Here is a 14,247-nt window from a genome sequence, read left to right as displayed (position 1 = left end):
ACATCTATCATTATATGTAATCAGTTTTTTAAAATAGTCAACCACACACACACACACACACACACACACACACACACACACACACACACACACACACACACACACACACACACACACACAGACATTCAGCTTTATATTATATATATATATATATATATATATATATATATATATATATATATATAACTACTTCATTTACTCACATAAAATGAATATACGAAAGTATAAATTTATGCGTAAACTTTAAGTATTTACTTCAAAAGTGCTCAATATGTAGGCAGGGCTAGTTAGTAATTTATAAAATATATATGGCGATTAAGCTACAGTGAATATTCCGCGTTTCATCCACTCTAGGATTCTTCAGGCTTAGGCGCATAAGCCTGAAGAATCCTAGAGTGGATGAAACGCGAAATATTCACTGTAGCTTAATCGCCATATATATTTTATAAATTAATATATATATATAATATATATATATATATATATATATATATGCGGCATACATTTTATTTTTTGTATTTTTAACACAAAAAATAATAAAAAATTGAATAAAGCATAATTAAGCTGAAGAATTCTGTAATTGTTAACAATATTTCCTTAAATAAGTACCTACATATACAGGGTGACCAAAAAAAACAAAAGCTAAATGGAGGCCATCTAGAACATATGCTGTAGAACGGAGAAAAAAAAAAGGCCAAAGACCCTTGTGTTTTGATGTGATGTTTTGAATATAATAAACTAATTATGACCGAAGTTTCATTTCATTCGGACAAAACACTAAGAAAGGGGGCCCTAATTTGAGTTGGGGCCCGTTTTTTGGGGGGTCACCCTGTATTAAACTAGAAAATGTACCCGGTGTCAAACGTAACGTTAAGTTCATTAAAAATAAAATGAAGTGAAAAAAAAAAAAAAAACGGAAAAAGATCTGGGATATGTGCATGCGAGTATTATGTCTTTTCTAAACAATTCGCTGCTTGTATAAAAAAAAAATACTCGAGTTGAGATCGAAACCCAAACATAAAGACAGTGAGTCAAGTACGATAACCATTACGCCAGCATGACACGTTCATTAAAATACTTTTCAAACCCATTTATTCTTAACATAATGTCAACGATTCATGCATGCGCATTCGTGAAACAGTTGGGAAACAGATAAAAATCCGCTCCCCCTCCCTCCAAGTACCATTTAAAAAAAATTTTTTTACCCTTTAGCAGCCTTTTTTTTTCTGGATGAGAACCAAATATAAAGTTTTCCATCTGTCTGAATACTCTATATACCAAATTTCAAGTTTGTAAATAAAAAATAATTTTATTTTACTAATTAAAAGTAAAATTATTTTTTATTTGCATCTAAAGGCGTGTTTTAAAAACAGTTTGTCTGTTTATTCTATATTTTTCATTTTTCGAGATGTTTCTACTGACCGACACATTTTCAACTTTATTATTTTTTACTTAATCTGTTGTAGATAATTCAATTCCTATGTCACTTTCGCGCACCCCAGCACCATATTATGACATAGCTAAGTTGACTGGTCGGATTTTAAGAGCTAATCACGGAAGGAAGCAGTGACATAATGAAATATTTATAATCTTACAAAAGCAACAATTACTGCCACACTTTAAGCACCAAGAAATAGCCCTCATAATTAGCTGATGGTCTTTTACTGCATATAACTCGGTGCTTCGTTAATAATAAAGATTTGTGTTCGTTTAGTGGGTGAAGACTGATCATCCTCGATTCTTCATGATCAGGTCTTCTAATTGGTGATAAGGAATTGTAAATGTATTCTATGATGAGTGGTTGTTGGTTTTGATGACACCTCAAAGTCGACAGTTTATCAATCGATGTACACAACGGAGTGTGATGATGCACGGAAGTGAAGATTGGACAGCGAGTGTTGAGGACATGCGTTGCATGGAGAGACATATGAGATGATATAATGGATGTGTAATATTAGTCTGAAAGACATACTTAGATCGTAGTGGAAGATTAAATCTGGACAGTATAGAAAGATGTGAACAGAACAGGAGACTACCATAGTATAGTCACGTTGAAAGAATGAAAATGGATAAAAGATTTTGGGTTAGTAAATGTAAAACAGTTGAGGTAGCAGGGTCACTTCACAGAAAAAGGTCAAGGAAAGCTTCAACTCCTGTCCCATCGCCACAATGTTTCATTTCTGTGCCTTTTTTGCAGGCAATTTAAACGAATGTGCTCTGATGAACTCACAGCATTTGTGCCCCCTCGATATACATATTTCTGACAAGCAGCAAAATCCCACTCCATCACTATTGAGCTCTCTAGAATCCAGAAAGCCATCTAATCTAATAGTTGCTTCCCTTAGGCTGCTAGATTTTGGAATTCCCTCCCTGTTTCTTGCTTCCCTGACTCTACTAGTCTGCAAAAGTTTAAATGTGATGTGAACAGACCTGTTGCTGCTGAACTGTATATAGTCTTCTGTTAGACATTCTCTTAAATAGTAGTCCTCTACGCCGAAGTGCAATATGCCTTGTTAGGATTAAAAAGTTAAAAACAAAAAAAAACAAAGAAAAAAAAAAACAAAGAAAAAATATGAGGGGAGATGATAAGCATGTAGTTGAAAGAAAGATGGATAAATAAAGACTTGGCCAGAGAAAAATTAGTTTGGAGGTCAATTTCTACGAACCGTCGAATACATGCCAGGATACTGATGCGCTCTGCGATGCCTCAGTTCAGTCTTAAGAAACAATGGATATCCCCTGTAAGAGTAGCTGCACGTGTAATTGTGAGACAAGGGTCGCGCAATCCCCAACCACACCTCTCCTGAATTGGCATTGCTTAGGTCCAGTGGCAAGGACAAGTGCTGGACAACTGGAAATAATGCAGAGATAAGCTGCGGACGTATACGGCACCTGCGACTCCCAAATAATCACCCATTTTAATACTGATCAGGCTTAACGTTGCTTAACTTCGGTTATCTAATGGGAACCAGAGTGTCAACGTGAATTATGCTAGCGTATAAAGTTATGAAAATGATGAAGATGGAGATAATGATGGTGATGCTGAATCTTTCTTTGCCTATTTCGTGAAAAGTTTGTAGATTAAGTAGTTATGTACGTGCATATTTTTGTAAATTTATAAACGAAAAATCTTTAATTACATTGTTTTCTTTTTGAACTATTGTCCCTATCAACGTTAATATTTGCGTTTCTTTGCTTCGGCCGATATACTCTTTAGCCTTCTTCAAATGTACAGACTGACCCAAAATAAATACCCCTAATTGAATCGTTAATAAAATTCACAACTCTTTTTGCAACCCAGCCATATTTGGTGCAAATTAACTTCAGTACACGACTGACTCGTCCACCAAGTTTCAGTACTTGTTTTACAGTCGTTCAGTGATATATGGGGACACTTTGGGGATCGTCTCATCATTAAATGTGTTCCTGAATAGGTTTCACACTCGACAGACTCGAACCCTCTCTAAAGATACGATCTATCAAAAACAATCGCCAATCTATATTTTTTTTACTGAAGAACATTACGACCAAAATCGGCATACTGACAAGTGTAGTTATTGAAAATTATCCAAGTGTGTTTATCATCGAAAAGCAATAAAACAAAGACTGTTGAACATTCATAACTAAAACATGGTGGACACGTCAGTCATAGATTGAAATTTATGAAGTTTGTACCAAATATGGTTGGTTTGCAGAAAGATTGTGAATTTTATTAATGATTCCCTGAATGACAATGGGGGGGGGTTCATCCTGTATTTTTGTCGATTATTTCTCTGTGCTAGCGTTGTTTGTAGATTCAATCACCAGTAGTAGATTGTTCTTATTCTGTCAGCTATTACCAGGTAAAACCATTAATTATTTTACTTTATTCTGAAATCAAATGGGCAAAAGAAGGGGTCAGTTCGAAATTCTGTATTGCCAGCTACGGAATAGCTGGGAATATCCTCTCAATTATTAAACCCTTTCTCTCTAAAAGGCTTATAGTCGTCGACGGACAGAGTTCACAAGCTCACAGTATCAACACTGGCGTCCCTCAGGATTCCAATGCTCTTCCTGATCTTTATCAATGATCTCCCAAATCACATTCTAAGATCATTCGTAGACACTTATGCAGACGGCACCACAATCTATGGCAACACTTCAAAGGCCAACATTGACCTAAGTCTTTCTGATTCTCTTTCTTCTGATCTTCAGCACGTGATGCAATGGGGAAAACGTGGCTGGTTTTCATTTAATTAATTAATTTCATTTTAATGCAACTAAAACCAAGCTTCTCTCTTTTCATCATAATCATTCTGACTCCCATCAGGCCCCAACTGAAATGCTTGGCTCTCGTCTTGGAGAAGTACTATGCCTTGGCAAGTTCTGAGACTTACCTTCACTCCTGATCTGAAATGGAACACATGCATCAAATCTATTGCCAAGATCGCTGGAAAAATGGTTTGATCATTTTCCTGTTCCAGTAGGCATCTCACTGTCGATACAATCCTCTATCTGTAAAAGAGCCAAGTACTATTGCCACATCTGGGCAGGAGCTGCTGGAAGAATCTTTCTAACCTTGATAGAATTCAAAACTAGTTTCGAAACCTAATTAGTGATGTCCTTTTTCTCTTCCCTGCAACCGTTTCCCACAAAAGAGGTGTTGAGTGCCTGTCTCTGCTCTATTTTTATTTTCATGGTAAATACTTGTTTCAGCTCCAATCTATGGTTCTTCCTTGCCAAACTTTCACAAAAAACACTGAACGAGCTACAACCACTATCAACGATTTCCCCTCGGTCCATCTGTGCCTAAATCTAAATGCAGATTTCACGAACAAAGCTTCTTTTCTAGAACTGCTCGCCTGTGAAACACTGTTCTGCTGGCATGCTTCCCGACCGACTACAGTATGTTAGCCTTCTAGTCCAATGTAAACAAGTTCTTGTTGAACCGTCTCCATTTAAAATCAAATTCTACTCAACTTACACCCTTCATTAAAGATTACTACACTACCATCTTACATTCATTAATCTTTATATCCTCGAGTGGCCTTCGGACTTTGATAAGTGGTGATTCCATTGTTAAAAAAAAGAAAGAAAGTTTCCTGTTGCTATTAATGGAAAAAAATTGTCTTTTCAGTAGATTAGAGAGTTGAGTTTTTCTTTATTGATTTTCCCCTTGAGATTTACATGTTGGATGGTGGTTTGGACTCGTCATTTTGGATTTTGGATACTGGATTTTTTTCTTTGTGTTTTTGGATTTGAGATACTTTACTGTACTTAGTTTGAGCAAACTTATTGATTGCAATTATAAAAAAAGAAGAATTTTTCAAAACAAACACAGAAATAGCACCCTAGAAAACATTGCCATGAAAAGGAGTCATAAGGAAGTGGCAACTGTTTTCTATAGCGGAAAATCTTTTAAAGCAAAATAAGTGCATTTTATTTTGGGCATTTAGAATTGATTTTATCTGTTGAAATTAATTAGGAAAGAAAAAATAAGAAAATATTTTTTTATCAATCATCCAGATTTAAATTCGACGTTTATTAAAACTCGTAAACCCATGAAATAATACATTTTACCATGCATGTATGGAGTTGATAACCTTCATTTGAATGTTTAGGATTCTTTTTAAATGCGTCCATGCAACTTTATAGGCGACTCTGTCTGTCAAGATTCATATTATTTGGATTATTCGGACTACTGTTCTCATCCTGAGTGTTATTTTCACAACGTTTACCTCAATGTAACCTCCGACCTTCTTCAGGTGTATTTTGTCAAACTCGGAAATTTTTCTGTCGAACTCTGGGAATCTGCACAGAATTTTGGACAGATCGTTTATTTTATCCATAGGGATAGTATGCTCTTGTTCTGTCAGCTATAGCTGGGTGAAGGCCCTAAGCAATTCGCAATTGTAATTTTGGTGTCGCCTACACTGAGCATTCGAAGTCCAGAGATTGGTGTAACTGTTACAACTGAATTTTACTAAGTACTCTATCAAATGCAGACAATTCTATTACATATTTTAGGAGCCTTAAACCTATTTTGTTTCTGGATGCAAATATAACTATTTATTACCACAAATACACACACACATATATATATATATATATATATATATATATATATATATATATATATATATGTTTGGTGACCCGGAGGTAAAGGCTAGACAAATGGAGTCAAGGTGGCTTTGTGGCTGGGTTCGAATCTCCCAACTGGCAGGAAATTTCATCCTACACTGAAGATTGCGTAAGCATGAATACTAATGTTTGTAAGCATAAAAGAATAATCTATTATTCCTAATTCATGATTTCTATATAGTGTTACATTCTATACTAGGTTTGCTTAGATGATCATCGCCCAGCATATGCACTATTTCTTCTCTGTTTATAATGTTTTGTTTTGTAATATAAGAATAGATGGTCACTCCCTTTTCTTTCCATCTGTGGTCAGCCATACCCGGCTTTTAAATCTCTCCATTTATTACGGCTTTTTGCTGTTCTTCTAACCTTAATTACATCGACTGAAACGTCATGAAAATAACACTCAAGATGAAAACAGTAGTCTGAAGAATTCAAATCACACGAAATGATCAACTCTTATCTAAAAAAAAACTTAGAACTGTAAAATAAATTTAAGATAATATTTTTGTTGCTGTTGATAATGTTCGAAATATCATTTTCGTTAGTCTGTCACGCTTAAATTTGAAATAGCATTTTCGTTGGTCTGTTACGCTTAAATTTGTAATAGCATTTTTACGCTAAATGTGCATATTCTTGGGGAAGCACCATGTTTTAACAAGCTTCTATAATTGACCTTCACTCCTAATCTGAAATGGAACACATGCATCAAATCTGTTGCCAATGTCGCTGGAAAAATGGTTGGATCATTGTACCATTCCAGTAGATATCTCCCTGTTATAGGGGGACCAGAAATTTAAGTAATTGTCGATACAATCTTCTATCTGTATAAGAGCCAAGTTCGTCCTAAAATGGAGTACCGTTGCCACATCTGGGCAAGAGCTGCTCGGCACACCCTATCTTGCATTTGATAGAGTTCAAAACTGGCTTCGAAACCTAGTTGGTGATGCCCTTTTCTCTTCCCTGCAACCTCTTTTTCACAGAAGAGACGTTGCAAGCCTACCTCTCCTCTATCGTTATTTTCATCACAAGCGTTCGTCTGAGCTCCAATCTATGGTTCCCCTCCCCCTTACCAAACTTTCACAAAAACACTCGACCAGCTACAGCCACTATCGATAATTGCCCCCACTATCTATCTACGCCTAAATCTAAATGCAGATTCTATGAACAATTGAGCGTTTATTATTTATTAATTCCTTTAATTCACTGTTCCATTAACCAGCTTTCCGGTCGATTACAATATGGTGATTTTCAAGTCCAATGTAAACAAGTTCTTGTTGAGCCGTCCCCTTAAATAATTCAAATCCTAGCTAAGCTACACCATCAACGATTACTACACTACCGCCTTATATTTATAAGCCCTTAACCTCGAGTGGCTTTCATGCCTTGATAAGTCATGACTTCAGTGTAAAAAAAAGAAGAAAAAAAAAACGACGCATTTTGTCGTCTTCTCTATACGCGACGCATTTTCTTAAATTTAAGATGACATTTTTCCATGTCGCACTAAAGATTGAAAAAAAAAATTTCTTTCATTATCATACGAGTTTTAAGCGAATTTTTTTTTTTTTTTTTTTTTTTTTTAAAATCTGGATATGCATCTCTAAAAGAGGTTTTATCTGTCCGGCTATCTTTGACATGTAAATTTAAAAATACATTTTTTTGCGTTACGGTTTGAGATCGAACGGACGCATCTTGTAACATGTTTTGATTTGAAGAAAGATTTTGTGAAAGATTTTTTTTTTTTTTTTTTAATAAAATGAAAATATTTTTGTCCAGAAATTCGAATTCGATGAATGCGAGTTATTTTTTCTTGTTGCAATAATTGGCAGACATGTTTGGAGAATTATTAATGGTGGGATATGGTGTGACTATTTTGGTTTATAGTAGATTTAGAACTGTGATTTGATCCTGAATGTAAGCTGGCGCCAAGAAAAAAAAAAAAAAAAAAAAAAATGGAGGAAAGAAAGAAGAAGAACAATAATAATAACAAAAATGAAATATTTAAAAATGGATAAAAATATAGGGAAAAATGTATAGTGGGAATAGAAAGGATAATTAAAAAAAAAAAAAAAACGAGGAATATGAAATGGAAGGAAATATCAAAGAAAAAAAGAATCATAAAAAAAATGAAGGAAAACAGAAAAAGAAAAATACCGTTGCATGTTTGGCTATTTTCATGCAACTTGTGAATTATGCTTTAATCCTAAATATAAAAATGGCGCCAGCAAAATATGGACAGAGAAGAAAAAAATGAAGGGCGTAACAGAAAATAAAAATGGAAGAAAGGAAAAGGCTAGAATACAACGGAAGGAAAGAACGGAGAGGAAGATCTGAATGATTATATAGAATTAAAAAAAAAATAAAAATAAAAATAAAATGAGACAAAATATTTTAAGGTTGATAAAAAAAGAAGAAAATGGATGAACGGGGGGGGGGGGGGGAGAAATAATAACGAAGAAAGAGGAAAGAAATAAAAAAAAAAAGAGATGAAATAGAAAGGAAAACAATGAAGAATCCGAGAAAATACATAGAATAAAAGAAAAAGGAAAAGAAGTACGATGAGAAAGAAAAAAAATTAATAAAAAGAATGATGCAAAAGACATAAAAATTAAGTCAAATAGAAGGAAAAGAAAGACAACTTTTAGATGAAGACGAAATAAATAACAAAAGGAAACAAATGAGAAAGAAGAAAAACAGATACAAAGTAAAAACTGAAGGATGAACAGAGTAAAATGTGAAAAAAAAGAAACAAAGAAAAAGAAGAAAAAGAACGGTAAAACAACACTATGTAATCAACGAAATTCGTAAAACAAAAAAATCGAATTAAAAAAAAATATAATGGTATTTACTGACTTTTGTGTCAGTTCCATCTAAAAGAAATGATGTCTACTTGATTGGCATGTCAAAAGTACTTAAATATTACCGCATTATTTAAAAAACAAAACAAAAATAAATAAACCACAAATTTTCTATCTTTATGGCAAAATCCCTAACCATATTTCTTTGGGAACATGTGACATAAAAACAAGGGAAGTAATTCAGTTGTTCTAAAAACAGGGCAAATAACTCACAACTCATAAAAACAGGGCAAATAACTCGTAACTTAATGAACAATATTAAAACATTTGGTAATAATTGCACGATATTTACCTCCACTTGGAACTCTCCGGTGTTTTTAACCCAAACATTTAATTTTCATGAATTTTCATAAAAAATGTTTTCTTAATTTTTTTCTACCTTATCGTTTTTCGTAATATTTGGATATATTCATTGCTGTAACATGACAATTAAGTAAAGACCATTGGTTTGCCTTGAAATTCAATATTAAAAATTACGAAATTCGCTATTATAGTGTCGACACACACACACAACAAAACAAAAAACTAGCAGAGAAAATGAAGAATAAGAAAAAAAGCCAATAAAAACAAAGCAAAAAAAAAAATAAAAAATAAATAAAAAATAATAAAAAAAAACAACTGCGAAATAAAGTGTGAGAAAAAGACGAAAAAGAGAAAAGCAAATAAAGAGAAAAGAATGAGGAAAATTAATTAAAAAAAAAAATACTTTAGGTTTTTGTTTTAATTGCAAAATATTAAGTTATTTATCCCTCCTCCCACAGATGAGAAAATGTTTCACAAATGTCGGAAAATGAGATTCGAAAAATTAGTGCCGCTAGGAAGGAGCACTCTGATATGCAAAAAAAAAAAAAAAAAAAAAAATACAAAAAAGCCTGGGCAGCCCAGTCGGCATTCCCCAGAAGAGGCTCTTCAGGCGATTAGCAATAAACTAACTCCTTCTCAAAGAGAGAAGGCAAAGCCTGGGAAGGTGTACGTCTCAGAATTGCGCAAAACTAGCAACCTTTGATTCCATTTTCAGTTAGCAACATGAAAATTAAGTGAAATTAAACACCAATAAATGCCAAATGCAGACATAGCTGTACAGCCATCAGAGAGTGTTCTAACAACCAGAAGTCATGAACATTGGATATTTGTTAACTGACTGCCTTTTTTTTTTTTTTTTTTAATTTCCCAGACATGGCTCAAATTTAATCATCCTAAAGGGGCTTATAATTATAAATATCAATAATTATTTTTTATAGTCAGATACACTAGTGTTTCATGCTTCCGCAATCATCAGTACAGGAAATGATAATTAATGCTGGTCAAGGGATTCGAACCCAACTACAAAGTCACCTTCGACTCCATTTGCTAGGACGTTTGTTCCGGCATTTTGAATACTGTCTGATTATCTTTCTGTATTTGTCCACTTGCTTCAACATTATATAGAGAACTTGGTTCTTTTTCCTTTCCTGTGGCCGAGGGGTTGAATTTGAATATCAGCTGCAGGGTCAAAGGAGACTTTGTGACTGTGTTCGAATCATTCGACTGATGGCAATTATCACTTTCTACACTGAAGATTGAGTAAGCACTAAACACAAGTGTCTTTAAGTAAAAATATCTAAATATTTATCATTGATATGTATCTGATATGAATATAAAAAAGAATAACATAAATAAATTTAAAATAATATAAAGGAAGTTTGGAATCAAGTCTCCCCTTGCTGTTATTTCAGATGAAACCATATAAGCAAGTTTTAGTCTGCCCTGCATCAAGGCCAGAGGTTTTGGAGGAAATATATATGTAATGAATAAATAACAAAAGTCTATATTCCAAATTTCATGATGTTGACCATCTTATAATTTATTCCTCCCAATTCAGTTAACATTTACAATTGACAGTATCTGTTTCGTAGCACAAAAGCAATCACTTAATTATTATATCAATTATACTGATATTTTCCAAGTTTATCTGATCAAGGGAAGAAATTATTAGAGTAGAAAGCTTTCTAGCATTTAGAGACCTAAACAGTGAAGGGGCGTGATTTTGCTGCTAAGCAGATTTGTCAAGAGTATATACATCGAGGGGGAACAAGTGCAATGAGTTCAACAGAGCACATTCCATTAAAATACTTGTAAAACAGACACAGGGATGCAACATTGCGGCGATAGGACAGGAGTTGGAGCTTAGGTGGCAAAGTGGAAACTATAAGATTGGAGACTCTTCTTTAGAGAGAGACTAGTGGTAGATGCACCAGCCCAGATGCAGCAAGAATACTTCATACACATGGGTGAATGGTGGCTTTGTAGAGGTACCGGATACTCTCAGGTGTGAGTAGTCTTCTAACACGATAGAGGAAACTCACCTTCTTTGCAGCAGCAGCCCCGTAAACTTTTTTTTTTTTTTTTTTTTACACAGGAGTCACCACTTCTCAAGGCCCAAAGGCCACTCGAGGATAAGGGTTAATAAGCGTACAGTGGTCAATGGGACAATGTCATAGTAATTGTTAGTAGTGGAAATTTGGTAAATTGGATTACTTAAGGGGAACGACTCATCAAGAACTTGTTTACATTAGACTTGAAGACGACTATATTGTAGTCAGCCGGAAAGCAGGTAAATGGAAGAGAGTACCACAGGTGTGCAGTTCTAAGAAAGCTTTGTTCATAGAATCTACGTTTAGGTTTAGGCACAGATAAAGAATGGGGGAAATTATTGATAGCGGTTTCAGCTAGACGAGTGTTTCTCAAGAAAATTTGGCGAGGGGGAACCATAGATTTCAGCTCGGACGAGCACTTGCCATGAAAATAACGATAAAGCAGAAACAGGCTCGCAACGCTTCTTCTGTGAGAAAGAGATTGCAGGGAAGAGAAAAGGGCGTCCCCCCACTAGACTACGAAGTCTATTTTGAACAAGGCAGGATAAGGTCTTTTTAGCAGCTCCTTCTCAGATGTGGCAACAATATTCCACCCTTGGACGTACCTGGCTCTTATAAGACCTTTAGCCAACTGCCTAGTGTACCCATGCGTGAAGGTGGCACTCATCCAAAGATTGGTTTTAATTATCAATACTTGAACATCGATCCAAAGAGAAAGACATTCATCATAAAAAGAAACACAGATTTTCTAATGAGATTGTAGTCATGCATGAATGAAACAAAACTTCTGCATTTGGCTAATCATTGATTCAATTTTTTTTTTAATGATACTTAAATTAACAAGGGATTAAAATTTACATTTAAAAAAAAAATGAAAAAATTAACAAGGGATTAAAATTTACATTTAAAAAAAAAATGAAAAAATTAATACGGGATTAAAATTTACATTTTCAAAAAAAAAAAAATGAAAAAATTAATAAGGGATTAAAATTTACATTTTCAAAAAAAAAAAAATGAAAAAATTAATACGGGATTAAAATTTACATTTTCAAAAAAAAAAAAAAATGAAAAAATTAATAAGGGATTAAAATTTACATTTTCAAAAAAAAAAAAATGAAAAAATTAATACGGGATTAAAATTTACATTTTCAAAAAAAAAAAAAAATGAAAAAATTAATAAGGGATTAAAATTTACATTTTCAAAAAAAAAAAAATGAAAAAATTAATACGGGATTAAAATTTACATTTTCAAAAAAAAAAAAATGAAAAAATTAATAAGGGATTAAATTTACATTTTCAAAAAAAAAAAATGAAAAAATTAATACGGGATTAAAATTTACATTTTCAAAAAAAAAAAAATGAAAAAATTAATACGGGATTAAAATTTACATTTTCAAAAAAAAAAAAAATGAAAAAATTAATAAGGGATTAAATTTACATTTTCAAAAAAAAAAAATGAAAAAATTAATACGGGATTAAAATTTACATTTTCAAAAAAAAAAAAATGAAAAAATTAATACGGGATTAAAATTTACATTTTCAAAAAAAAAAAAAATGAAAAAATTAATAAGGGATTAAAATTTACATTTTCAAAAAAAAAAAAAATGAAAAAATTAATACGGGATTAAAATTTACATTTTCAAAAGAAAAAAAAATGAAAAAATTAATACGGGATTAAAATTTACATTTTCAAAAAAAAAAAAATGAAAAAATTAATACGGGATTGAAATTTACATTTTCAAAAAAAAAAAAAAAAAAAAAAAAGACAAACAAACAATATAAAACAAGAAAACAAATTGTTTTATAAACTGTTAGATAATTGATCGTGTATTTTTTCCGGGCTACTATCCTCATCTTACGTTTCTGAAATTTTCAAATGACGATTGCTAATTCGAATTATTTGTTTATTTAAGCTACTGTTCTCATCTTCAGTGTTATTTTTCACAACGTTTCGGGGTTGACGGTTCAATCCTGACTCTAGGCGCTACTCAAAAATACCATTGCGAATTACTTAGTACTTCTACCTGGCTGTCGCTGACGGAACCAGTACATGCTACCTCTGTGGATTAAATAAATAGCTCTGTTTGAAATTCCATGCAGATTCCAGGTTCGACAGAAAGATTCCAGAGTTCGACAAGATATACCTTAAGAAGGATGGAGCTTACATCGATTGAAACGTTCCGAAAATAACATTTAAGATAGGAATGGTAATCCGAAGAATCCAAATAATATGTATTCTAATCCTTTTCGTTACATTTAGTATATATATATATATATATATATATATATATATATATATATATATATATATATTAATCCTAACCTTCAGGTGTATCTTTTCAAACTTAGAAACCTAATAGTCTAACTTGGTAATCTTCATATCGAACTCAAAAACCCATACGGAAGTTGGAACTGAAACCTTTATTTAATGCACGAGGTAGATTGATCTCGTTCTTTTAGCTATTACCAAATAGAAATATTCATTTTTTTTGTTGCTATTCTTAGGTGTGAAAATTTAATCATAACTAAGCTGTAACTTGAAGCTGATTGTCAATAAATACCTTTAAAAATTGCGCCATCAGTCCATGCACTTTTTTTTGTAAAGCTCCTTTACAGATTTAAAAAACTGAAATGTATTTGAAAGTTATTTTCATGATTTAATCCAGTGTTAACTACCTTGACTTGTACTCAAAATTTAAATGCTTGACCATGAGTAAAACCAAGGCGACCAAATATAGGAATTATTCCTGCAGATTTCCGGCCATGTTTGAATTTTACAAGGTCATATGATGAGACATCATTTCCATACGTTTTGTTTTTTCATTTCATCGAACGTTTCCTGTGGTGTGCTTCATTTCAAATACAACAACCGGATCACTGCGCGACACTCAATATGCTCCATTTCACACCTGACT

The sequence above is a fragment of the Euprymna scolopes genome, chromosome 21 (genome assembly GCF_053919585.1).
Source record: "Euprymna scolopes isolate OS-2025 chromosome 21, ASM5391958v1, whole genome shotgun sequence".
Lineage (NCBI taxonomy): Eukaryota > Metazoa > Mollusca > Cephalopoda > Sepiida > Sepiolidae > Euprymna > Euprymna scolopes.
Note: the sequence above shows the minus strand (reverse complement) of the source record.